Source organism: Hetaerina americana, unplaced genomic scaffold, assembly GCF_022747635.1.
Source record: "Hetaerina americana unplaced genomic scaffold, ioHetAmer1.1.p SCAF_5, whole genome shotgun sequence".
Lineage (NCBI taxonomy): Eukaryota > Metazoa > Arthropoda > Insecta > Odonata > Calopterygidae > Hetaerina > Hetaerina americana.
Window position 1 is genome coordinate 90,792,986 of NW_027287095.1, and position 26,568 is coordinate 90,819,553.

Here is a 26,568-nt window from a genome sequence, read left to right on the forward strand (position 1 = left end):
TATATTCATCTGAGTTACGGTATCTTTCCATGTCTAACCTTGCTGGCCTAAGTTCTTTTCCATAGAGTTTTTACGACACTGATCTTCACTTCTTACTTACCGATAGGGCTTTAACCTTCTCTCTATAGTGCACCAATATCACCCTTCTCCTGCAAACTTTCCATATCCTCGCACTGCGCCTTTCACCATGCTTCTTATGTTTTTGAGTATTATTGAGTATTTGTTGTTCATTTCAATTTATTTAACTCTTTGTACTTCAACTCCTTAACTTAACTCCTTAACTTAACTCCTTCTACCTAAAGCTGTGTTAACACTCTTCCATTTCCTTCCCTCGTCTATCTTTCTGATAATCTCATCCGTGATCCATGGCTCCCTTGTCCTTCTCCTTTTAAACGTTCCTATAGTATGTTTTGCCGTTCCGATATCCCTTTCTTGATACATTCCCATTTTTCTTCGATAGTACTCAGCTCTTTACCGTCCTTTTTTGGGAAAATTTCAGATTCGGCTATATAACAACTCGGTGGATAATCAGCTTTCTGTTCCAATAATCATACCTGGGTCTTTGCTTTGTTCAAATCCCAATCACTTTACAGTGTACCTCCTTAGGCTTCCATTTTAGCAACATGGTGATTTGCTCTAAGAGCTGAAGGGTTACACCTGTGGTCTTCGTAAAAAATATTTGTTAATTTTACAAGCTCTATGCCTGTTGCTTAGCAGCTCCTCAAGTAATTATCCTTGAAATTATATGCACGTACTTGTCGCTATGTTTGGTCTTATAATGTATTTTAAAAGTGTTATCTTCTATCTCTGCCACGTATTCTTTGCAATTCAGGCACAAATATTTCCTTCGCATTGCCCAACGAAATCAATTATCATTCATTCTACGATTAGGACGGCTTTTCTCTAGTGTATTTTCATTCTTTGGCCTATATAATGGACCGCTTCTATTATTAACATACTTTAATGACTTAATATTTATTTATTTGGCATTAGTCCAAAAACAGCACTTCAGCCTTTGAATCGGATTTTAAACAATGGCATAACAATACTACAATTACATACACCCTAGCCCTACGAGGAGGAAAAACAGCCTAGGCGGGAATCGAACCCGCGACCTCTGGGCTGGCAGGCGAGAACGTTCCCCCGCCACCAACGGGGTCGGCCAAAGCTTAAATGTTACTGGCTACCTCAGATTATTTGCTGACAACACGCTGTTTACAGGGAAGCATGGGGCCCATTAGATTGCGAGAAACTGTCTAGAAAATTAGACACAATATCGGATAGCTGCTAGAAATGGGGACTAGTGCTTAACCTAGGCAAATGCGCAATTTTGAGATTATGGAACAAAAGAAGTGATGAGCAGGACATAAATTCAGAAGTATTGGTTTAAGTGCTCACTATGGCTGATCAAGTTAAGTATTTCGGGGTAGTTCTAACATCACGCCTTTCATCGGGAGCACATATCAGGACAATATACGGATCCACTTTCAAGAAACTCGGCTTCATTAAACGGGTGGTGGGAAATATAATGAAAAAGTTGACGAGAGCAGTGACAATTTCTCCTGGCAGGGTCAACCATGCCAGATAGGTCGAAGGTTAGGAGCCAGACGAAAGGTAGTCCGCGCAGCGTCTGTTCCTCAGTGAGGCGGCTGTAAAGGCGTCTGACCCCAGTGGGGAGGCCTTTGAGTGACGGTGTCACGGTAAAAACACTATTGTGAAAGGCAACGGGCAACCACCTCAATTTATATGATGAAGTTCAAAGAGAAAATTAATCCTGGCAACTACGGGACTCGGCACAATCGGAATAGGAAATATATAGAATACAATCAGGACGTATTTGCCTGTTTCGTAGATTTCTAAAAGAGGTTCGATAGAGTGCATTCGGAAAAACTAATGAGTATATTAAAGAAAATAGGAATAGATTAGAGGGAAAGGAGGCTAATCCGCAACCTGTACATGTCTCAGACTGCTAAGGTGCGAGTGGGGAACGGGGAGTCCGGATGGGCAGTGTTAGGAAGAGGTGTAAGGCAGGGTTGCCCATTATCACCGTTGCTATTCAACCTGTATGCAGAGGAAATGATTAAGGAGGCATGGGAAGAACTGGAGGTAGGAGTGAAAGTGGGCGGGGAATTCGTAAAATCAGTTAGGTTTGCTGACGACAAAGCTCCAGTTTGTCAATGAGCCAAGGGGTTGCAATCATTGCTGAGCTAATTGTAAATTTAGTGCAATAGATATGGGATGAGAATCAATATTAATAAAACAAAGGCTTTACGATTTTACAGAAAGAGAAAGGTTAAGTTTAGCGTTAAAATAAAAGGGAAAAAACTAGAGCAAAGGGATAGGTTTACATATCTCGTAAGTGTTTTGGACCAACATGGTTAAAGTAGTAGGGACGTTAAAGAAGAATTGCGCTACGAAAAGAGGCGTTCACAAGGAGGGAGTTGATGACAGGACGTTGAGTAAAGACGTCAAGAAGTGGGTCGTTAAAACTTTGATATGAGGTGTAGTTACGTACGACGCAGAAACATGCTATTGAATGATAGAAGTAGATTGGTGGCTTTTGAAATGTTGGTATGGAGATGGATGGAGAAGGTGAAATGGACAGAGAAGAAAACAAATGAGGAAGTGCTAGGTATGGTGGGAGAGGAGAGGGGTTTGATGGGAGAAATCAAAAGGAGGCAGGACACATGGATGAAGGGCGTACTGATCGGCAGTGGGATGCTGAAAACTATGATATAGAGGAGAATGTTAGGCAAACGAGGAAAGAGCAGGAACAGGATAGGGACGTTGGAAGGGATAAATGGAGGAAGGAGTACACGGAGATGAAGAGGGCCTTTGTTATAGAGTAGGATATTAGGCTTTGTTTTGGTTACAAGGGACAAGAGAAATATTTGCTTGTTGTGTTCATCCAAAGCCTACCTTAACCGGAGGATTACCTATAATAATAATGAATTGATGGATAGGCACCTACCCGCAGTACTTGCCTCAGACTACTTAGGAACGAGTAGCGGATGGCGATATGGAATTAGCAGTGCTAGGGATAGGGATATGACAAAGAATGTCCATTAATTCCATGTCCATGCGATGGCCAAGGAGTTTTACGAGTAATTCACCTTAGCTAGGCCCCTCCATAAATATCCTGCAAGTGGATGGGATCCTCATTAAGTCGGCTTAATTTTGGAACTAGATCGAGTGCAACGTAGAGCAGCTGGGTTCATGACAAGTTGTTATGAACAAGGTAGCACTGTTCACGACACTTTTGGAAGAATTAGCATGAGAGACAAAATTTCACCGTAAGTTGAAACATAGGTTGTATTTATTGGGTAAATTTGAGGCTGGTTATTCATATGCGGATGTTAAAGGCATATTACAGGCCCCGAATTACTATGGTAGATTCACGTACGTAAAATCATGGTAATTTAATGTAGAACGGATAGATTTAAAATGTTTTTTTCCTCGAACCATTATAGAATAAAAGTATTGGGGTAGGAGATTATCAGAATTGGGAGTATGTGTATATATTGTGCCGATATCCTCTGTATTTCTTTTATTAAAAAGACCATTATTTTTTGCAGTTCTACAGCATAAAACGAATATACGTATCCAGTTAGTGAATATTGCTACATGTAAGTACTTTCTTTCTCGTGATAACCTTTGTTCCAGGGTACCATCATACTAATGTGTGCATAGTTGTCATGATTGAGTTTGTGCATTCATGGTTAGTTACCTAACACCCTCCGCCACACGCCCTTGCGGGGGTTTGCGGGCTATTGTGTGGATGTAGATGAAACGTGACCTATTTAAGAAGACCCACTCCACGAACACCTTCGTGATGCGGAGAGTGTGCCGAAGAGAGACCGATTGACAGTCCCCTCGCGGGATATGACCTTTGGTCCTGTCTTCCACGGAAGTGCCCCCTTCTCTGCCTCTTCGATCCATCTGCGTCGTCCCAATGGTCATCGTCCTCAGTCCCGCTGGAAGTCGGAGGGTGGGGGAAGGGGGGGGGGAGGCCCCTTTGCCAGTGGCGCCGCCGGGGGATTACCGCCTACTCGTGGGAACGGCCTTGGGAACGGGCCGCCGCGGTAAATGACGCAATTCCCGCCTCGAACGAAGGCCAACGCAGTCGCGGGCCGCCAGTGCGTCGCTCGGTCGAAATATGGTGGCTCTCGAGAGTATTGGCGGAGCATTATTTCACCGTCGGCGAGACGGATAAACGAGTGAAATGGTAGCAAGTCATCGACGACCCCAAAGAGCTGGACGTACAGCACACTCTCAGAGGAGGGTCGGAAGATGCGAAGCATTAAAAACGAATTATAGAATATATACCAAGTATTTAATCACTGCTCGAATCTCTATTTTTGCCATCTTCACAAAGCACTACGCAAGAACAATAACAGATCCCTACCACAGATCTCTTCTAAGTGCACTGACGCGCCACGTGTTTACTCCTAAAGGAGTATACCTATTACTACGTGGGAAACTCGTTGCGCTACCGCTGACATCTGTTGGTGATTCCAAAAATATTTCAAACTACCCTCGTAAGATGGGCGTATCATCTCAGAATGGGTTTGTCGTCTGTGCACCGAAAGATTTGTAAATTGAAACAGGTATAAACGCCTACCTAGTTATTCCACACAATATTTGTTTGAAAAAGACCTGGGTTTTGACCTAAAATGTCTCATCATCAGGTCCGTAAATATCGTATTGATCAACTATATATTGGTGTTTCAAACCTTTTCGAATGGATTCCACGGACGTCACCCTGAACCTTTATCCGATCAAGGGGAACACTTCCATCGCAGCATCGAATCGAATGATCGCTAAACTATTCCCCGATAATGGATTACCAAATTATTACCTTGACCTTTTGCTGTGCCTTTTTTACGGGATATAGTGTCTAAGTAAATTAGACTATTTTCTGATACATTGTAATGGCATCTACTTAATACCCAGCAAGCCACCGCAAGGGCGTGTGGTGAGGCATTTATACAAATATTAGTTTGATGATGAACTGGAAGAATGTTAATCATACGAAAGAAGTTATTGATATTCAATAATATCAATAACAGGATACGTACGTTCAAACCATGAGGGAGCACTGTTCAAAAGATGGGTCTATTAAATAAATAAATAACATTCAGGATATCGACAAAATATGTACACACTGCTAATGCTAATTATCCCCTACGGCAGCATAATCTAGGTGGAGACTACCTAACGTGACATATTTAAGCTCCTTGACCCCCTCGTTACAATTTCCAAGTATCCTTTTTATGAATTCTAACTTTTTATTTGCTATCCCGCCAATTTCTCTAATGTGTTTTCCCTAAGACGTATCCGTTGTTATCGTTACACCCACGTATTTTACCGATGCTACTTATTTATATTGGTTCCCTAAACGGTGGAGGTGTTTCCGTGTGAAATACTCTTCCTCAAAAAATATATCGAAACACATTTATTCAAATCTAATCCTAGCTCCCATGTCTCGGACCACTTTTGGGATGCATTTAGGTCTTTAGCTAATGATATACTATCTTCATTACTGAATATTTCCTAATATATCACTGCATTTTCAGGAAATAGACGAAGTTTACTGAAAAACCTGAGACTCGATGTCGTTAATGTATACAAGGAACAATAGCGGACCGATAACTCTTCCTTGTGGGACAACCAATATGACTCTTTTATGCTCTGAACTTCAACCTGAAGACGATGGCAGAGTCAGCCTTCGAAACGTCGGTGCACTGCAACCTGACCCGGTGAGAAACCCGAGAGAACTTCTTGAATACCATACGCCGGGAAAACCTGAGATCCTTCATTAACCAATATGACGCTTACATTGTGGGATAATCACACGTCTATGACGACCCTTTGCTGGCGGCCTGTTAAAAAGTTATTAATCCTGTCTATTACACATTTATCAATACCATAGCATCCCAAATTTTGGAGAAAATTCCTATGAAGCGACTTAATCCAATTCCTTTTTAAAATCTGGAGTGGAGGTGGTTCTAAGGAAAGGCGCTGGAAAATGTTTTTTAAAGTGCAGGTGGTAAATGAAAAAATCTTAGGTTGGGATTTGGTATTCAGGTAGGTGGCAGTTGGAAGAAGAGGGCAGCATTTGCAGCGTTGGCGGTTTCACGGTGCGGAGAAGTGGCCGGGGAGGCCGCAGGCGGCGGCCCTGTGGAACACAGCCCGCTAAGCGAGACACGTCCGAGAGGGACTGCCCCGTGGCCACCGTAATTCCCATCGTCGATATTAATTCGTCGCTGAAACATTGAAAACAGATTTCAATGAAGGCGCCCACTTCTCTCTCCTCAAGCACAACGATCCAACATTCTTCCGATCATCGTCGACAATTATTTCCGGCTATGGAGGGAGGGCCTCTTTAGAACGATTTTCTTCGAATGTATTTCCGCCCTCCCTCTGTCTCCTCCCCGCCTTATCGATTTTTTCATTGAAATCACACTCTCTTCCAACCTCCATCCCCCGCCCTTCCCACGCTGCCACACGAAAAACTCTCGCGCGCACAGTATTCTGGAATTATTTTGGCGTCTCCTCCGATTGGCGAGTCCGTTTCATTCAGAGTGCGGGGCGCACGAATAGAAATAGACATCGTGGCAGTCAGACTGAAAAATAAGGGGGTTGTAACACTCCGGGACAATTTCTCAAGAGTGAATAATTTTATTTGAAATGATAGACGTAACTTGGTAATTCCACACGAACATTATTAAAACATGACCTAGGTTTCCACGTTGCATGTCATCTTCAAGGTTGTCTCTGAAGAAGACATTTTATTATATGTGCAATGCATCTGTATAAAAAATATCTTTAACACTTCTTGACATGTGCGTAAAGCACTGCATTCAGCACTTTACGCACACGTCAAGAAATATCGCACTGTCCTGGATAAGTGCGCATCACATATTGTACATTTGCATTGATAAGAGGATGACAGTGCACACCATTATCAATGAAAATTTGGCGATCTGAAAAGATCTGCGCTAAACTTGTCCTCCCGACGGTCTTTGGACAGACGACCAAAAGAGCAGAGTTGAGTGTGTCTCCTTGCGAAGACCTTCTGCACCGCATCGCGACGATTTCCCAACCCTCTTACAGTCCCCCAGACTCGGCACCAGCAAACTACTATTTCCTACTCCCAATAAAAGTGAAATCCGACCTCCCTCAAAATGACACCGCCATGGGACCCTGTAGTGCCGTCAGGGTTGCTTGAACGCGTACCCTTAAGTGTAACCCTATTCGGGATCCGCCTACGAGGGAGCCTTCGTGTCATGGAAAAGCCGCAAGGGCAAAAGTGTGTTGACGGTCAAGGGAAGAAGTACTTTGAAGAATTGTAATAGTTTTAGGGGAGCAGACCGACAGTTGAGGTCTTTTGCGCCATTAGGGACGGATGGGAAAGGATGAAGGGTGTAGAGAAACCCGGCGTCGGCATTAGCCTAGATTTGCCATACATCGTTATGGCCAACGCAATAGCGTAACTACTTTGCTAGAAATTTTAGGCTGGGATTCCCTTACACAGCGGCGTTTAGAATATAGATTAAACTTATTAAAAACATTTAAAGATGGGCCCTTTTCCGATGGCATCAAGAACATAATAAGAAACCCCAACGTATTACGGGGATCACGAACATAAGCTTAGAGAGATATACTGCAAGATTGACAGGTTTAAAATGTCATTTTTCCCAAGAACGATAAGAGATCAGTATTCTTGCAGTCGAAATCCCCCAGGAGTCAGTTCGACACAATAAGTATTAACCTACAAGGCAGGGAATGTGCGTGGTTTCATATATTTTTTTGTAGATTCCCCCACCAATTTGAAAAACCCTAACCCCCTCATCCTTTACCCTTTCCTCCTGGTGCTGCACCCCCTGCCACACACCTTTTTGGTGGCTCGCAGGGTATTTATGTAGATGTGGCCTACTCTTAATAAGAAATAGTGCCACGGTCTCCTCAGTTTAACGTCACATCCGATGCGAGGTCACTTAAAGTGCTCTCCACTAAGCACTTCAAGTAGGGATCGGGAACCCATTGAAAAATCATCGGCCACCCACGGGTTTGAACCCGGGCCCTATAAGTGAAAAGCCAGTACATTAGCCACCGCAACATCTCGATCCCAATTTAAAGAATTTTGAGGCATTGTAGCAATAAGTGAAATAAATCTATTTTCCGATACTCTTTACATGCATACCATGTGTAAATACCTGGTATGCATATGAAGAGTATCGGAAACATATTTATTAGCAAGTTCATCCTTGCAATGGACACATTTTAAAATTTCTAATGGCTCCAAAGCATCGAATTTATGGCCTTCATTCATGGATGTTGGAACTCACATTCAACAAAGTGTTTGGCAATGAGGTAGGCAAAGTTCCTATTCTTTACACAAGCCTCATGTTCCTTAATTTTTTTTTTGGAATTTACGTCCGGTTTGTCCTATGTAGGTAAAGGCAGTGATACATCGGATATCCCGTCATTAAGAGTGAGTTATCATTAACTAATGACCTAAATGCATTTCAAGCGGGGTGCGAGACATGGGAGCTAGATTTAAATTTGATTGAATTTGTTTTGACAATTTTTTGGAGGAATAGTATGTCATTCGGAAACACGCCATACAGGGAACCAACATAACAAACGTAGAATCTGTAAAATACGTGGAAGTAGCGATAACAAACGATATGTCTAGGGTAAATAAATTATTGAAATTACGGAACTAGCAAATACAAAGTTAGGACTCATGAAAAGCATACTTGGGAAATGGAGATCTATATATCTGTTATTTCACGTTAGCTAGACCCAACCTTGCTACAAGTGCATGGGCTCATTATGAAGTAGGCTTAGTTTTGGAACTATGTAGATCGAGTTCAACTTAGAGCAGCTAGGTTTTTGAAAAGCTGTCATGAACAAGATGGCAGTGTCACGACACTATTGGAAGAATTATGAATGGGAGCCAACAGTTGATCGTGGGCTTAAATAAAAGTTAAACTTACTGTGTAAATTTGAGGCAGGTTACTTATTTGAAGATGTTAAAGACACATTACAGGCCCCGACTGACTACGGTAGGTCATATCACATGCGTAAAATCTGGGAGATTTATTGTGGAACTGATGGATTTATAATATTGTTTTTTCGTCGAACCTGTAGAAATCTATAGAAATGTATATAGAGCAAAGTCGTAAATTGTGTTGGTTACACCATTTATGACTAAAGAACAGATGTACCGATTTCAATGATATTTGTAATTCAGAATCAAATCGTACTCTGCATTAATTCAAATCTATTAACGGTGTAACAAACGAATACGAAGTCACCAACTATTCATTTGAATTTTTAAACTCCTTGGATGTACCTGGCTATACCACCGCACAATTTACAGTTGAAGGTTGGTTCAATAGTCATGATGCTTCGAAACGTGAACTAACGAAAACTATGCAATGGAACGTGCTTATTGATAAAAAACTGATGATGAATGTGATTCACGCGACTATTCTTAAAAAAAAATTCAAAGAAAAGGAAGTTCTCACTCCGAGGACTCCCACGATCCCAACCGATATGCCCTTTGAGTTTAAACGAATTCAATTTCCAATTCGTGTTACATTCGCGATGACGATTAAGTAATCACAAGGCCAATTGTAGAGTGTTTGTGGTCGAAATCTAGAAAACTCATGTTTTTCTCACGGTCAATTAAATGTGGCATGTTCACGCGTGGGTAAACCATCCGCTTTATTTGTTCTTGCGCCTGATAACAAAACAAAAAATGTTCCATATAAAAAGGTGCTTGACTCAAGAGAATAAACCCGTATGTATGCATACATTGTAGACTGGATAAAGAAAATGTCTTTCTGATAAGCCATTGTAATACAATTTTTGTCGTTTTATTGATTTTTTCCTTATATAGTATTATAATAACAACTAAAATATGATTCAAATCGGTACAGCCGTTCTTGATTTATAAATGGTGTGACTCAACTGTTCATTGATAGTTAGACGATACGGAGTTCGCCGGGTCAGCTAGTTATACTATACATGATAACTACATATATATATATAAATATATATATATATTTTTTAAGGTAATCTACCGGTTAAGGTAGGTTTTTGGGTGGACACAACTACCAAACAAATATTTTATTACTCCTAACAAAACACAAAATCCATCATTCTACTCTATAGCAGTTCCCTCTTCATCTCTGAGTACTTTCTTCCTCCCTTCATCCCGCCCAACATCCCTATCCTGTTCCTTCCCTTTCCTCTTTTGCCCAACATTCTACCCTCTATCACAGTCTTCAACATCCCACTGCCGGTCAACACCCCCTTCATCCACTTTTCCTGCCTCCATAGGATTGCTCCCAACAAACCCCTCTCTTCGCCCACCATACCAAGTATTTCCTCATTTGTTTTCTTCTCTGTCCATTTCACCTTCTCCATTCTTCTCCACACCCACATTTCAAAAGCCTCCAGTCTACGTCTATCCTCCTGCTTCAATGACCACGTTTCCGCGCCGTACATAGCTACGCTCCATATCAAAGTTTTTACGAGTCTTTTCTTAACATCCTTACTCAACGTCCCCGTCATTAACTCCTTCCTCCTTGTAAAAGCCTCTTTGCCTAGCGCAATTCTTCTCCTTACGTCCCTACTACTTTGACCGTGTTGGTCCAAAACACTGCCGAGATACGTAAACTGTTCTACCTGCTCTAGTTTTTGCCCTCCTATTTTAATGTTTAGCTTAGCCTTTTTCTTTCTAGAAAATCGCATAACCTCTGTTTTATTAAGATTGATTTTCATCCCATACCTGTCGCACTGAATTTCCAATTCACTCAGCAATGCTTGCAGCCCCTTGACTGACTGACAAACTAAAGCTTGGTCATCAGCAAACCTAACTGATTTTACGAATCCCCCGCCCACTTTCATTCCTACCTCGAGTTCTTCCCATGGCTCTTTGATCATTTCCTCTGCATACAGGTTGAACAGCAACGGTGATAATGGGCAACCCTGCCTTACACCCCTTCCTAACACTGCCCATCCTGACTCCCCGTTTCCCATCCGCACCTGAGCAGTCTGAGACATGTACAGGTTGCGGATTAGCCTCCTTTCCCTCCAATCTATTCCTATTTTCTGCAATATACTCATTAGTTTTTCCCAATTCACTCTATCAAACGCTTTTTCGAAGTCTACATGAAATGGGAAACGGGAAAATACGTCATGATTGTATTCTATATTCCTCTCGATTAATAATCTCATTACTGCAATGGCATCTCGCTTACCTGTTCCCTTTCTAAACCCAAACTGATCATCCCCTAAGTAATCATTTGCCCTACTCTCTATCCTTTTGTTTATGATCCTGAGAACAACTTTAGCTGCGTGGGATACAAAACTAATTGTCCTATAGTCCTCACATGACGTGGCCTTTACCTTTTTCGGAATCGGAACTAAAACTGATCTCACAAAGTCTTCCGGCCAGATTCCCTCCTCATAAATGCTACGGATCAGCCCATATAGCCTCTTCCTCCCACATTTTCCTAAGCATTTTAAAAGTTCCACGGGAATGTTATCTACCCCCACGGCCTTATTTAGTTTCATCTCCCTTAATGCCCTTTCTAACTCATTGTCTAGTATGCCTGGACCTAAGCTGTCTTCCTCTACGTCATTTTCTTTTTCAATGTCTAACTTTGTTGGTCTGAGTTCTTTACTATACAGTTCTTCTACGAGGGTCATCCGGAAAGTAGTACCCGTTCGTGAAATAAAGACACAAAAGTAAATATTAACAAACATAAAAAATTTTATTTGAAAGAGGATACTTTAAACTACTTCTCAACATAATCTCCAAGCAAATTAAGGCATTTGTCATAACGTGTGACAAGTTTCTGTATTCCTGCTGCATAGTCCTTCGCCGCCAGCTCATTGAGATACGCGAGGGACCCATCTTGCACAAATTTTTGCATAATGCAGATGGTGTTTAACAATTTCATGAGCAATTGTTCGAGAAACATTGGGAAAATGCTCACAGATGTCATCAATTGTGACGCGCCGATCGTTCCTCACGAATTCGTCAACTGAGCTCACCAGTTGGTCTGTAATGACAGACGGTCTCCCCGAACGCTCATCGTCGTGTGTGTTCCCCCTCCCCATGTTGAAGTTGCGACACCACCGCCGAACAGACGACTCGTCCATTACATTGTCTCCATACACCTCCTTTAATTGGCGATGAATATCACATGGGCGAACGTTTCTTGCATTGAGGAATTTAATCACTGCCCTCACTTCACAACTGGCGGCGTTCTCAATTTTTTTAAACATTGTAAACAATCACAGAAACAACACAGGCAATGCTAGCGTCACGCAACTTGGCTCAGAGAAGGCAGACAAGCCACTGAAGCTATCTGACCTCGTCCAGCGGCTACTCGCGTCGTCAGCACTTCATGCGGCACGAACGGGTACTACTTTCCGGATGACCCTCGTATATACTCCTTCCATCTCTCTTGGATCTTTCCTGCGTCAACTATTACCTTACCCGCCTTATCTCTAACTGTTAGCATAGCTCTTCCTTTCTTACTTCCCGATAACGATTTAACTTTGCTGTACAGCGCACCGATTTCACCCTTCCTCTGCAGACTTTCCATATCCTCGCACTGCGTCTTCCACCATGCTTCTTTTGCCTTATTTGTTGCCCGCCTCAATTTATTGTTCAATTCTTTGTACTTCATTTTGCCTAATTCTGTATTTATATTCTTCCATTTTCGCCGCTAATCCATCTTTGTAATCATCTCATCCGTGATCCATGGTTTCCTAGTCCTTTTAGCGTTAACGGTTCCAATAGTGTCTTTTGCGGCTTTAGACAACCCTTTTTTGATCATTTCCCATTTTTCTTCGATAGTTATAAGCCCTTTACCATCCTCCATGATTTCCTCTACCGCCTGTTTGTATTCCTTCCTTTTCAAACCATTTAATGCTTCTACATTCCATTTTCTAACTCGCCGCCCCTGCCATATCTTTTTGAAGCGCACGCTACATTTCATAACAACTAAATTGTGGTCTGAATCCGCTCCCGGGAAGCTGTGGGAATTTATCACACTGTTCCTCAACCTGTGTCTAACCAGGATATAATCTAGCTGATATCTTCCTGAGTCACCTGGCATTTTCCATGTATACCTGCGTCTTTTGTGGTGTCTAAACCAAGTGTTGGTGATGACTAACCCCTGTCTCCTGCAGAACTCAACTGCTTTCTCCCCGCGATCATTCCTCGTGCCTAAACCGTAGTCCCCCACCTCATCACCATCTCTTCCTTCGCCTACCGTCGCATTCCAATCCCCCATCACTATCAAATGTTTCCCTGCAGGAACACACGCGATTATGTCCTCTAACTGATCGTATATCCTATCGACCTCTTCTTCCTTATGGTTGCTCGGTGGCATGTATACCTGAATAATAACTAAGTTCATCGGTTCTGCTTTTATCTCCACTAGTAGTATTCTATCTGTTACCTGCTCTATGTTGACTACGCTTCTTCCTACCTCTTCATTTAATACTATGGCAACCCCTCGTTGGCTCTCGTCCCCACCGCTGTATATTATTCTATACTTATCACTCCAGTATTCCCCGATATCTTTCAATCTCACCTCGCATAGACCTAAAATATCTATATTTCCCCTTTCCATCTCTCGCTTAACATTCTTCAATTTCCCTGTCCTCATCATTGTCCTTACATTCCACGTTCCTATTCTAACTCATTTGGTCTTCTTCTCCTGCGTCTTCTGTCCTGCTGCTGCTGGTTTTCCCTTGCAAGGGTTTCGTGGGATGACGACCGCGGAAGCCTTGCCTCCCCCGCTGCCGGGCACGACACACGGCCGATTGGGCCGAGCCCCGTGGTTGCCAGGGCTCAAAATATCTCTATTGTCCATCATATTTTTTCTTGGGAATGATAATTGAGGTGGTTTCCCGTTGCCTTCCTCAATAGTGTTTTTAACGTGACACCATCACTTACTGGCCGCCCCATTGGGGTCAGACGCCATTGCAGCCGCCTCACTGAGGAGCAGACGCTGCGTGGACTACCTTTCGTCTGGCTCCTAACCTTCGACCTATCTGGCATGGGTGACCCTACCAGGAGCAATTTTTATTACTCCCGCCAGCACAGCTCTAGGGGTCATCGGAACGCACAAGCCCTTCCACCACGTCAAGGTTGTAGTCCGGGGAGGGGATATACTATATATATATATATATATATATATATATATATACACATAGGGTAGCGGTAGTCCAGTGGGTAGAGCGTTGGCCTGCTGACCAGAGGGTCCCGGGTTCGATTCCCGGACAAGGCACTCAGGGCACCTGCAGCTCCACCCAAGCTAAAGTGATTTTTCGGGTACCAGGTCTTCCTGGGAAACCATAACCGGCCCAGGGAAAGGAAATGGCCCCCCTACCCTGATGTGTGAATTTTCATACGCCGTATAAGGCATAGTACTGGGTGATCTCTACCATCACCTACTAAACCGACCTTCGGGTTGATTACTGTGTTTATATATATATATATATATATATATATATATATATATATATATATATATATATATATATATGCATGGCTGGCGACCTAACATCCTCCGCTACACGCCCTTGCAGTGGCTTTCGGGGTATTTTGTAAATGCAGATGTATTTTGCGGAACACTCCAAGCACTTTAATTCATAGATTCCATTTTTCTCTTTTTGAGAAATTTCGTCCATGACGTGCGTGATCTACGCCTCCCTGGATCTACACTATTCCGCGCTAGCCGCCGCAAGGGCGCGCGGCAGGGGGTGTGAGGTCACCAGGTGATCAGGTTCTTTAGGCATGAATTATTGCAAAATGTAACATATAATTTTTTCTTTCGATAATTTCTTGCCTACTTTCTGGAATACATTCCCTGAACAGATAATGCGTCTCGCCAATTAGAAGTAGCATCTCTTATTTGTTCATGGTTGTAAATATTGTTTGCGGCTATTTTGGTGAATTTCCAAAGGTATAGTTTGTTTATCATTTCTTCTAAGTAGCCATTGTTGACCACCATCCTTTTATTTAACCCTCGTTCCTTCTATTTATTAGAACCTGTCACAGAAATGGAGGTTAATCATTGTATGAAATGCCGAAAGATTTGGGCGAAGCAATGTCTGTAATTGGAATGAACTATTTGGTCCGTATGCATTTCCTAACGGCAAATGGAGTGCTCTAACCTACATCTTTGTCTTTAGAAACGGATAAGTCGAGGAAATTAAGGAAACCTATTTCCTCTTCATTCCATTTCAATTTTTAATTGGAGTTGAGGGAATGATAATGTACGAGAAACTTTTCTGGCTATCTTTCAGAACCTGATCACACAATGAAGATAACGTCCACATATCGCAACCAACAAAATATTTTATCAATGAGAGTGTGATGAACACGAGATAGCCGTGACCGTCAAACTGATGAGGTCATAACCGTCACGAGGTTTGTAAAAGGGGAGAGGTAAAACAAAGTTACAAGTGTGATTGAGGTTCACTCGGGTCACTGTTTCCCAAACACACCCGAATGACCTAGTGTGTGTTCCCTATCTTTCCCCTTAATTTTAACTTCGTTTTATCCCCCCCCCTTAAACTAACCAAGTGCCAATTAATTTTACAGTCTCGGCAATCTCGTTTTCATTGCTTCACGACCGTAGGTAGGTTCATTTAATATTTACATGAGATTGTGAGCTGAGGAGAAAAATATCTTTCAAAATGGCCCATAAAAATATCGGCCAAGATTGGAGACAAGGGTAGACCCATGGCTAAACCATTGGTTTCCTTGAAATATGTACCGTCGAAAACAAAATAATTTTGGGAAGCATAGGTCTTTAACAATAAACATAGTTAACTAATAAGTGGTACTGGGACGGATTTCCGGAGGAGAATGCCTTTGGCTAGGTTCACAGCTTTAATTGGTGACACGTTGCTGAAAAGGTGCGTACATCGAATATACAAGAACGCACTTTACCAGGATAACTTTCTTCGTTAGTCTATTAAATAAGCCAAGTATACCTACACCTTTTGTGGCGTCTCATCCAAGTGTTGGTGATGACTAACCCGTCTCCTGCAGAACTCAACTGCTTTCTCCCGGCTGTCATTCCTCGTGCCTAAACCGTAGTCCCCGACCTCGTCACCATCTCTTCCTTCGCCTACCGTCGCATTCCAATCTCCCATCACTATCAAACGTTTCCCTGTAGGAACACGCCCTATATTATCCTCTAATTTATCGTATATCCTATCTTCCTCTTCTTCCTTATGGTTGCTCGGTGGCATGTATACCTGAACAATGACCAAATTCGTCGGTTCTGCTTTTATCTCTATTAGTAATAATCTATCCGTTACCTGCTCTATGTTGACTACGCTTCTTCCTACCTCTTCATTTAATACTATGGCAACCCCTCGTTGGCTCTCGTCCCCGCCGCTGTATATTATTCTATACTTATCACTCCAGTAATCCCCGCTATCTTTCCATCTCACCTCGCATAGACCTAAAATATCTATATTTCCCCTTTCCATCTCTCGCTGAATATTCTCTAAGTGTCCTATACTCGACATTCTCCTAACATTCCTTGTTCCCATTGTAACTAATTTGGCCTTCTTCTTCTGCGTCTTCTGTCCTCCTACTGTCAATTTTCCTTTGCATGGGTTTCGTGATGTGACGACCGCAGAAGACTTGCCTCTCACGCTGTCGGGCACGACACACGGCCGATTTGGCCGACTCCCGTAGTTGCCAGGACGGACATTTACAATACTGTCTATCATTAAAATCTCGGGAATGATAGTTTAGGTGGTTTCCCGTTGCCTTCCTCAATAAGTGTTTTTAACGTGACACCATCACTTATTGGCCGCCCCACTGGGGTCAGACGCCTTTGCAGCCGCCTCACTGAGGGACGGACGCTGTTTGGATTACCTTTCGTCTGGTTCCTAACCTTCGACCTATCGGGCATGGGTGACCCTCCCAGGAGCAATTATCACTGCTCCCGCCAGCACAGCTCTAGGGGTCATCGGAACGCACAAGCCCTTCCATCACGTCAAGGTCCATGCGAGGGCTATTAGCAATAGAAAAATTAGTAAGCACTTATATGTCACCATCCTTGATAAAAATAATATTTCCTTTTGAAATTTGTTCTTCGCGCAAATCCTTTGGTAGCAGCGGAAAACATTTACTAAGAAAAGTAACATTGATACAACGAGGACCGGTTTTAATTCATGGCATTCATTCTAACGCCGTGCAATTATCACTGCAAACGGCGCGTTCTAAATTCATACATTAATTAACGATTTGATGGCAAGAAATTTCGTCAGAGATATCATATTATCAAGATTTGCAACTGAAAAGGTACATCAATTAAATCTCGCCCAGTGGCATTGAAATTAGTGTGAATGTGTTTTCGAGCGGGAATATGCATCCAAGGAATCCTTCCTCAGCTTAATGTGAGCAGGGCGTGCGATAAAACCATATCGAAAAAAAAAGAAACACATTTGAAGAATAATAAATATTCACTGAAATCAACCCGAAGGCTGGTTTGATATGTGGGAATAGACTCAAATACCAAAATCTACACAATACCCCGTAAGACCTCCGCAAGGGTGTGTGGCGGGGGTGTTAGGTCACCACCAGTAAAATAGAATAAAATCATATTCAAAACCAACAAATTCATCTTTAACTCTACAAGTCCGTCTAAAACGAAGCCACATTGAAAATCATTCGAGTGAAACTAATACATCAACAGAAATACCCCGGGATCCACCAAAAAGGTGAGTGGCAGGGGTTGCAAGCAGCAGGTGCGAAGGGTGAGTGATATTGCACTGCACCCCATGGATGTCTCTTCGTCGAGTGGGTAAAGGGAACGGTCACCGGGGATTGCTCGTCCACCCGTCGATAAAGGGAAGGTATGGCAGAGGAAGGATTTTCAGTAAAAAATATTACACAACGTGCCAATTCGTATGCATGCTTGAGGAGGACTTTATTCAAAATAAGGGTTAATTCACCTAATAAATTAGTTATTCGTTATACGAAAAAAGGGAATCAAAATTAACCACAACCATTTATAGGACGGGGCCTCCACCATAACAAGACAGGTCATACAGAATTGAGAAGTAAGAAGGGGAATTTATACTATCACTACATAGACATGCACTCATGGTCGCCGGCTCTGAAGTAGATAGATTGAAGCAGGGTAGGCGGCAGGAGGGGGCCGAGGACCTTTCTGCCGCGAGGTTTTCGGTTTCCCTACAACGGCAGTCCAGGAAAATCACGCATTCCAAGCGAAGACAAAAGGTCAACGGGAGACGACATCGGGAACAGACAGGTCGGCGGCGCAGAGCGCTCTGCCCACTGGACTCCCACCGAAGCCCCGCAATGCGTCACTTGCTTCCTTGCGAGCACATTGCACCCCATGGATGTGTCTCCGTCGAGTGGGTAAAGGGAACGGTCACCGGGGATTACTCGTTCACCCGCCGAGCGGCTTCAAGCGGCGAGAAAGCCCTCTCGACGACTTTCACTTTCTATTCCGCCGCCATGGCGACCGACAACGGTGCGCAGAGGACGGGAAAAGGGAAGAAACACGGGCGGTGCAAAGGGACCGGGCGCGCCTAAAATGGACCGCACCCGCCAGAGGCCGACAGGCGATTCTCTCGTGGGAGGGAGGGGGTTAGGTGGGGCCGCTTGAAACACACTTCAACGGACACGACAATGGACGCCAGAGAACACCCCATGTTACAACGAACACTCCTGAGCCAAAGTCCAATGTGAACGTTTCCCCCTCGTCCACACGACGAGGCATGAAGAATAATTGAAGGGGACTGATTCACATTCATTCATTCATTATTATTATAAGGTAATCTACCCGTTAAGGTAGGTTTTGGATGGAAACAACTACCAAATAAATATTTTGCGACTCCTAACATAACACACAATCCAGCTACCTATTTTACATCATGTCCCTCTTCATCTCTGAGTACTTCCTTCATCCCGCCCAACATCCCTATCCTGTTCCTTCCCTTTCCTCGTTTCCCTAACAATCTCCCCTCTATCACAGTCTTCAACATCCCACTACCGATCAATACGCCCTTCATACATTTTTACTACCTCCTTGAGATTTCTCCCAATAAACCCCTCCTTCGCCCACCATACCAAGTGCTTCCTCATTTGTTTTCTTCTCTGTCCATTTCACCTTCTCCATTCTTCTCCACACCCACATTTCAAAAGCCTCCAATCTACTTCTATCCTCCTGCTTCAGTGACCATGTTTCCGCGCCGTACATAGCTACGGTCCATGTTAAAGTTTTTACGAGTATTTTCTTAACATCCTTACTCAACGTCCCTGTCGTCAACTCCCTCCTTGTGAAAGCCTCTTTGCCTACCGCAATTCTTCTCCTTACGTCCCTACTACTTTGACCCTGTTGGTCCAAAACACTTCCGAGATACGTAAACTGTTCTACCTGCTCTGGTTTTTGCCCTCCTACTTTAATATTTAGCTTAGCCTTTTTCTTTCTGGAAAATCGCATAACCTTTGTTTTATTAATATTGATTCCTATCCCATACCTGTCGCACTGAGTTTCCAACTCACTCAATAATTCTTGCAACCCCTTGGTTGACTGACAAACTAAAGCTTTGTCATCAGCGGACCTAACACATTTTACGAATTCCCCTCCGACTTTCATTCCTACCTCCAGTTCTTTCCATGTCTCTTTAATCATTTCCTTCACATATACATCGAACAGCACCGGTGATAATGGGCAACACTGCCCGCCCGGACTCCCCGTTCCCGACTCGCACCTGAGCAGTCGGAGACATGTATAGCCTGCGGATTAGCCTCCTATCCCTCCAATCTATTTCTATTTTCTTCAATATACTCATTAGTTTTCCCCAATTCACTCTATCAAACGCTTTTTCGAAATCTACGAAACAGGAAAATACGTCCTGATTGTATTCTATATTCCTCTCGATTAATAATCTCATCACTGCAATGGCATCACGCGTACATCTCCCCTTCCTAAACCCAAACCGATCATCCCCTAAGTAACCATTTGCCCTACTCTCTATCCTTTTGTTGATGATCCTGAGAACAACTTTAATTGCGTGCGATATCAATCTCTTTTTTCTGTAGTCCTCAAATGACGTAGCCTTGTTTTATTTGGACATTTTTTTCATTCATTAATTACATGGTAATTATAATATGAGTAATAATAATATATCTGTCGGCTATACACGTAATCTCTATTATTTTGTTGACTTTTATCTTTCCTATTGTAGAATGATGGGGGTAATAGTAATATATTTTCAACATCACTGTTAAAGAGACGACCTTCCAATTTATGCAAGAGTAATTTTATCATGCAATTTAACCTTCGCTCCGTAAGTGATTCCCAGCCTAGCTGCTCTAATATTTTGGATAGGCTACCAAGTTTATCATAACAGTGTTTTACAAATCTACTCGTAGCTGCTCTTCTACGCTACGCACGCGATCCAATTCGGCAATCAATCCAACTTTATGAGGATCCCATTTATACCAGCAGAATATTCTACCGCTTAAGCCTTAACAGACTCCCTAATGCATTAAGCGAACGGTAACTACGGCCGTATGAATATTATGGGAAGAGTCAACCCCAGCCGTACTCTTATAAATGGTCGAAGGATGGGCGAGGGAAATTAGGGAGGATATACGAAGTAAATCAATAAACAAATACTCAAATTAAAAATAAAAGGGAATAATAAAAAAGGGGAAACGGTTAGAACCAAAATATGATGATGATTGACAAGGGTGAGGGACAATGCTATCTAGTACGCCTTAGCCAGGATATATTTTGGTTCTAACCGTTTCCCTTTTTTATTAATTTCTTTTATATTTAATATGAGTTATTTATTTATTGATTTACTTCATATATCCTCTCTAATTTCCCTCACCTATCCTTTGCCCATTTATAAGAGTACGACTGGGGTTGACACTTATCGTAAGACTTCCTAATTTTTTCCTAAAATCCTAATCTTCTGTTAGCTTGCCCACACATTCACCCTAGTACTTGTTTCACCCAGGAGAGATCATGAGTGAGGGTAACGCCCAAGTATGCATTTAATCTAGTCTACAGACATTCCATTTCGGTGTTCCCGTTCGACCTACTCATTCGCTCAAAGATGTCCACAGTCGGCAAGTGCATGCCCCACCAAGCATATCCTTTCATTCAAAACAGAAATAAACGCGGGCGCAGGATAGTGAGAGAGAGAGAGGTTTGTCCCGTTGGACGGACGACCCTCTCTCGCCCCTTCTTTCTCTCTCTCAACTCTCAATTGGCCGCGAACACAGAAACAGCGGAGTCAATGGGGGGCACTGGCGCGAGGGAGCACACGCCACGCTCTTATCCACCGATCCAAGTATTTATTAACTCCAAGGTGAAATTTCCCAACGTCTACCTTAAAGCGGCGACGAGCACGGAGCACTTGCGGACATTCGCCGTCGGGGAAAGCAACACCAGAAGGGAAACACGCCGCGGAATGATAACTGGGACAAGAGAAAATGACGTTCGACTGCAATTTCTATCGCACGGAGAGAGAGTTGTGCGGTTCTCTCGTCCGGCCAGACCGACAGAATGGATAAGACGGATTTCCAAAGAGGCTTATCATTTGCTTCACTTCTTCACTCATTTTCAATTAGCCTGTGCTTGAATTTACACAACATATGGTTATAAATAATAAACCGTAAGTTAAACATGAATATTAGATGTAACCTACCGATTAATTTAGGTTTTGGATAGGGAAAATCACCAAATACATGAATATATACTTGTGAATAGTACTTGTCTCTCCTAGCAAAACACAAGATCCCGCATCCTACTCTACATCCAGTCTCTCTTCTTCTCTGTGTATTTCCTTCCTCCCTTCATCCCGTCCAACATCCCTATCCCCTGTTCCTGCCCTTACCTCGTTTGCCTAACATTCTCCCTCCAACATCCCACGGCCAACGAATACTATATGCTTTCTCCCAACAAACCCCTCTCCTCGCCCACCATACCCAGCACTTCCTCATTCGTTTTCCTTTCGGTCCATTTCACCTTCTCCATGCTTCCCCACACCTACATTTCAAAAGCCGCCAATACACGTGTTTCTGCGCCGTACATAACTACGCTCCATTTCAAAGTCTTAAAGAGCCTTTTATTAACATCCTTAACACAACGTCCCTGTCATCAATTCTCTCCTCCTCGTGAAAGCTTCTTTGCCTGATGCAATCGTTCTCCTTGTCTTCCCTTTCCCACTGCGTTGACCATTTTGGTCCAATACGTACACTGCCGAGATATGTAAACTGTCTCCACCTGCTCTAGTTATTGCCCTCCTATTTATATGTTAACCTCTTAGCCTTTCTCTTTCTTGTCTCGCCAATGAAAAATGAGTAGATGAAATGGCGAGAAAAAGCAAGGCCGAGATACGCTTCAAAGATGTGCAAAAGTTGAAAAAACGAATCGAGATGTATTTGTTCATTGGGTCGAGAAAGAAGGGGGGGTCACGTGGTCGGAAGGGACTCAATCGAGACACGTGAAGAGGAGGAATACCGGAGTTGTCTCCGAAGGAATTGGGAGGAGGGATGGAGGGATGGAAGGAGGGAGGGGGGGTTGGAGCGGAGGGCATCGCCTTGCAAGAGAGGGAGTCCCTCGTCGAAACCTGATCTATCGCGGTGATGCACGAAGTTGAGGCCGAAGTGCAGAGGCAGCACCACGAGGAGGACGATAGCTGCCGTCAACGGACACGGGTGTCGCCGGCGGCGGTGGAGCCCTTCGCGGCCCCCAGAGGCATTCTGACGCGCGTGTGGCGGCCTTGGCGGCTGGAGCTAAGGGGGGGGGGGACAGGGCCGGCGGCAGAGGGGGTGGGGGATACCTCCTCGCTCTACGTCCGAATCTCACAAATGTGACGAGTCTCTTTCGCGAAGAAGTCACGAGAGAATCACGAACCCGATAGAGCGAACACGGGTGGGGCGACCGTGAATGCACAAGAGAGATGATAAAATACATTGCAGCACTTTAAAACTAAATTAAATACATTCAATTTTCAATTGTAAACGACGATATTTGGGGGGGGGGGTTTATTAAGTACCCTGCAAACCACCGCTAGGGTGTATGGTAGGGGGTGACATTGTCTGACGTCGGAGTCACTCAGGGAAATAATTCATTCATATAGTTATCATGTCAGCCTCATTTCTGCATCAGTATACAAAATAAAATAAATTCTCCAGCTCGTTTCGCAGGCGTGGAAAAAGAACACTTGACCTTTCTTGTGGTCTTTAATATTCTTTTAAATGTAGAAGATGTCGGATGACCCCATTGTGAAGTGACTTGAAGAGAGGTGATTGCTTGGACGTCGTGCCTGGAAAGCGGTGTGGTTCACGGAAAGGAAACCCACTCGGTCGAAACTGACCAGCGGATGAACTCCGCGAGGTCAGGACGGTGTGAGGGGAAGAGAGCGAGTGTGTGATTGACGGCCAAACTAAACGAAGGGATCCCTTCACCTCTCCCACGATTTGTGACCCCAATAACCACACACACGATATTTCATACTTCCTGAAAAATCAGAATGCCAAACAACATTTGGCATTGGCCCTGGTGGGATGGTCACTATATTCCAAACCTCGCCGGTGTCTTGCAAGACGCCAGATGAACAAAATACAAAGATGAATTCCAGCCTGGCAGAGAATTCTTTCATTTTTTTACCCAATAACACAAATCCGTGTCCTTCCTCCCTTTCGGGATTGGATGTGCGATTGAAAACAGCTCAAGTTATAGTTATACTTCTACCTTCACCCAATCAATTACACGAATGACCCCCCCCTCCCCCTCACCGCTCTTCCGACATCATTTCGCTAATTGCACCTCACCAATTGAATTCAAAATCGGCACTCATTTCCTCTTTCGGGGAAATCATTATTGACAACATGGCTCACCTGGTTCAGGTACGGTCTTAAAACTTCCCAACAGCGACGGCAACAGCAGCAGCAGCCATGCGTACCCCAGGGGGAGGGACAATTGGCCCCGGAGGAGGAGGGGGGGTCTCTCTGTGCGTGCGTGCGTGTGCACGGGGCGCACAGCGATCCGCGGAAAGCCCTCCTCGAAACAGCTGACGGGCGTGAGGGCGTTTGCTTGGCTACTTAGGTAATTCACACACACACTCACTCGCAGGAAGCGAGATCATTTCGAGATCGCCGCCGTATCCTGCCACACAGCAGAAGGACTCTCGGAACGCTGTCGAAAGGGGGAACCTTGTTTTCGGGTTGGGGTTGTGTGCAACGCCCTTATGACGGCGGGGAGAGAACACCTTTACGGGGGAAGATTGTCAAACGAGGGAGTGAATGAGAGATAAACAACAGCTGGAAAGGGTAAGCGTTGCAAAGAGGGAGACGGTTGTTATGCGAACACGGTGCACACGAACTCGTCAGCGGCCACACAGTCCGAGGGATCGACTGGGCCGAGGGAGGGGGGGTTTACTGCTACGCGCAACCCCCCCTCTCTCCCCCCCCCATTCGCTCACCCCTCGCCCGGACGAACGAACCCTGCACCCCCCTCTTCAGCCATTCGGGTACCTTCGGCCACCTTCGGGTGGGCGCGCTCCCGAAGGATCGCCTGTGAAGAGTTTCTGCCATTCTCCACGTAGAGTCGCTATCGAACGATGCCTTTTGTTACGCACCTGGCGCCATTGGAAGTAGCGAGATCCGCGCAAAACGACATGTGGAGTCGATTTCGATCGACACTGCGGTAAAGGAGAGGGATTTGTTCGTTGTAAACAAGATTTACTCAATCGAAAACGCTTAATTGCAAACCTTTCACACTAGGTACTACCATTGCCACGGTTTAGAGATCAAAAAATTCATTCTTGTAGAAATAGACTTGAAATAAAACACCATGATATAGTAAGCAACTATGTTATGTGCTTTATGCTGAAGATTTACGAAGATGACTTCCGTCGACCAAATAAAATTCTTGGGGGCATCAATGTAAAGAATTTTTCCAAAGTAATTGACCGTGCAATATCAAATCAAACCTACTCGTGAATATTTTTATCCTGGTTATTTTTACCATTTCCCTGTCTCGACCTTAAAGTTTCCATTTGCTGGGTTATTATGATAAATTGGTGCAAAACATAATTTGGTGCCGGGATTGTGAATCACGTGGGATTATATAATTTTTTTTCTAAATTATATTATATCTGCAAAGGAGTGATGAAGAAATTTTAAGGATGATAGGAAAAACTCATTACAACTTTGATATGGAACGTGTTTTTTATATCGCGCGAAAATTCGCTCATTGAAGCAGAATGATAGCCATAGATTGATGGCTTTTGAAATTTGGGTGCATAAAATGATGGAGAAGGTGATTTTTAAAGAAAGGAAAACAAATGAGGAAATCAATGGTATGGTGGGCGAGGAGAGGGTACTGTTGGGAGAAATCATAAGGAGGCGGGAGAAATGGATGCGGGAGAAATGGATGCGGAGAATTCGATTGGAAATGGTATGTTGAAACTGTAATATAGGGGAGAATGTTAGGCAAGCGAGGAAAGGGAAGGAATAGAATAGGGTTATTGGACGGGTTGAAGGGAGGGAGGAAGTATGTGGAGTTAAAAAGAGGCTTGTCATAGAGGAATATGTTTGGCTGTGTTTTGCTAGGTTAGGCAATCGTAGTACCGTTTCGTAGATTATGTCCATCCAAAACATACGTATTTTAACCAGTGGACTACTAATAAAAAATAATATAATATTAATACAAATATATTTACTTAAATATGTATTTTTATAAATTCCAAAGAAACTGCGGGAGATGCCGCAACAGTAACTTTTAACGGAGTCATCCGCTAATGTGCATTTCAATGCAACAATTTCAAAGTGTAAAAATCATTCTGGCTAAAGCACTCGACCGGATATTGAGGGATCTGGGTTCGAGTCCCAGTCAAGGCGAATGATTTTTACACTCTGAAATTGTTGCATTGAAATGTATTTTTATATTTATAAATTATTATTATTATGGGCAATCTACCACTTAAAATAGATTTTGGATGGAGTAAACAACCAAATAATTTACTTATCACTCCTAACAAAATACAATCCAGCATCTTACTCTAAGTCTACGCCTTCTTCATTTCCGCATGCTTCCTTCCTCCCTTCATTCCATCCAACATCTCTATCTCTTATTTCTACCCGTTCCTTGTTTTCCCAGCATCCTCCCCTATATTACAGTCTTCAACATCCCATTGCCGATCAATACAACCTTCATCCATTTTTTCTACCTCCTTAGGATTTCTCCCAACAAACCCCTCACCTCACCCACCATGCCTAGCACTTCCTCATTTGTTTTCCTTTCCGTCCATTTCACCTTCTCCATTCTTCTCCACACCCACATTTCAAAAGCCTCCAATCTACGTCTATCCTCCTGCTTCAATGACCACGTTTCCGCTCCGTACTAGGTACGCTCCATATCAAAGTTTTTACGAGTCTTTTCTTAATATCCTTATTCAACGTCCCTGTCATCAACTCCCTCCTCCTTGTGAAAGCCCCTTTGCCTA

The 26,568-nt window shown here is 43.4% G+C and overlaps 1 protein-coding gene across 1 annotated transcript in view; it reads right to left on the reverse strand.

Moving 5' to 3' along the window:
• Positions 1–24,462, reverse strand: part of LOC139693846 (hexosaminidase D-like) — a 103,543-nt gene extending 79,081 nt beyond the window's left edge. The window contains exon 1 of the mRNA XM_071592151.1: positions 23,960–24,462. The gene's annotated coding sequence lies outside the window, so the exon portion shown is untranslated. The remainder of the gene's footprint in view (positions 1–23,959) is intronic.
• Positions 24,463–26,568: the final 2,106 nt, after the last annotated feature.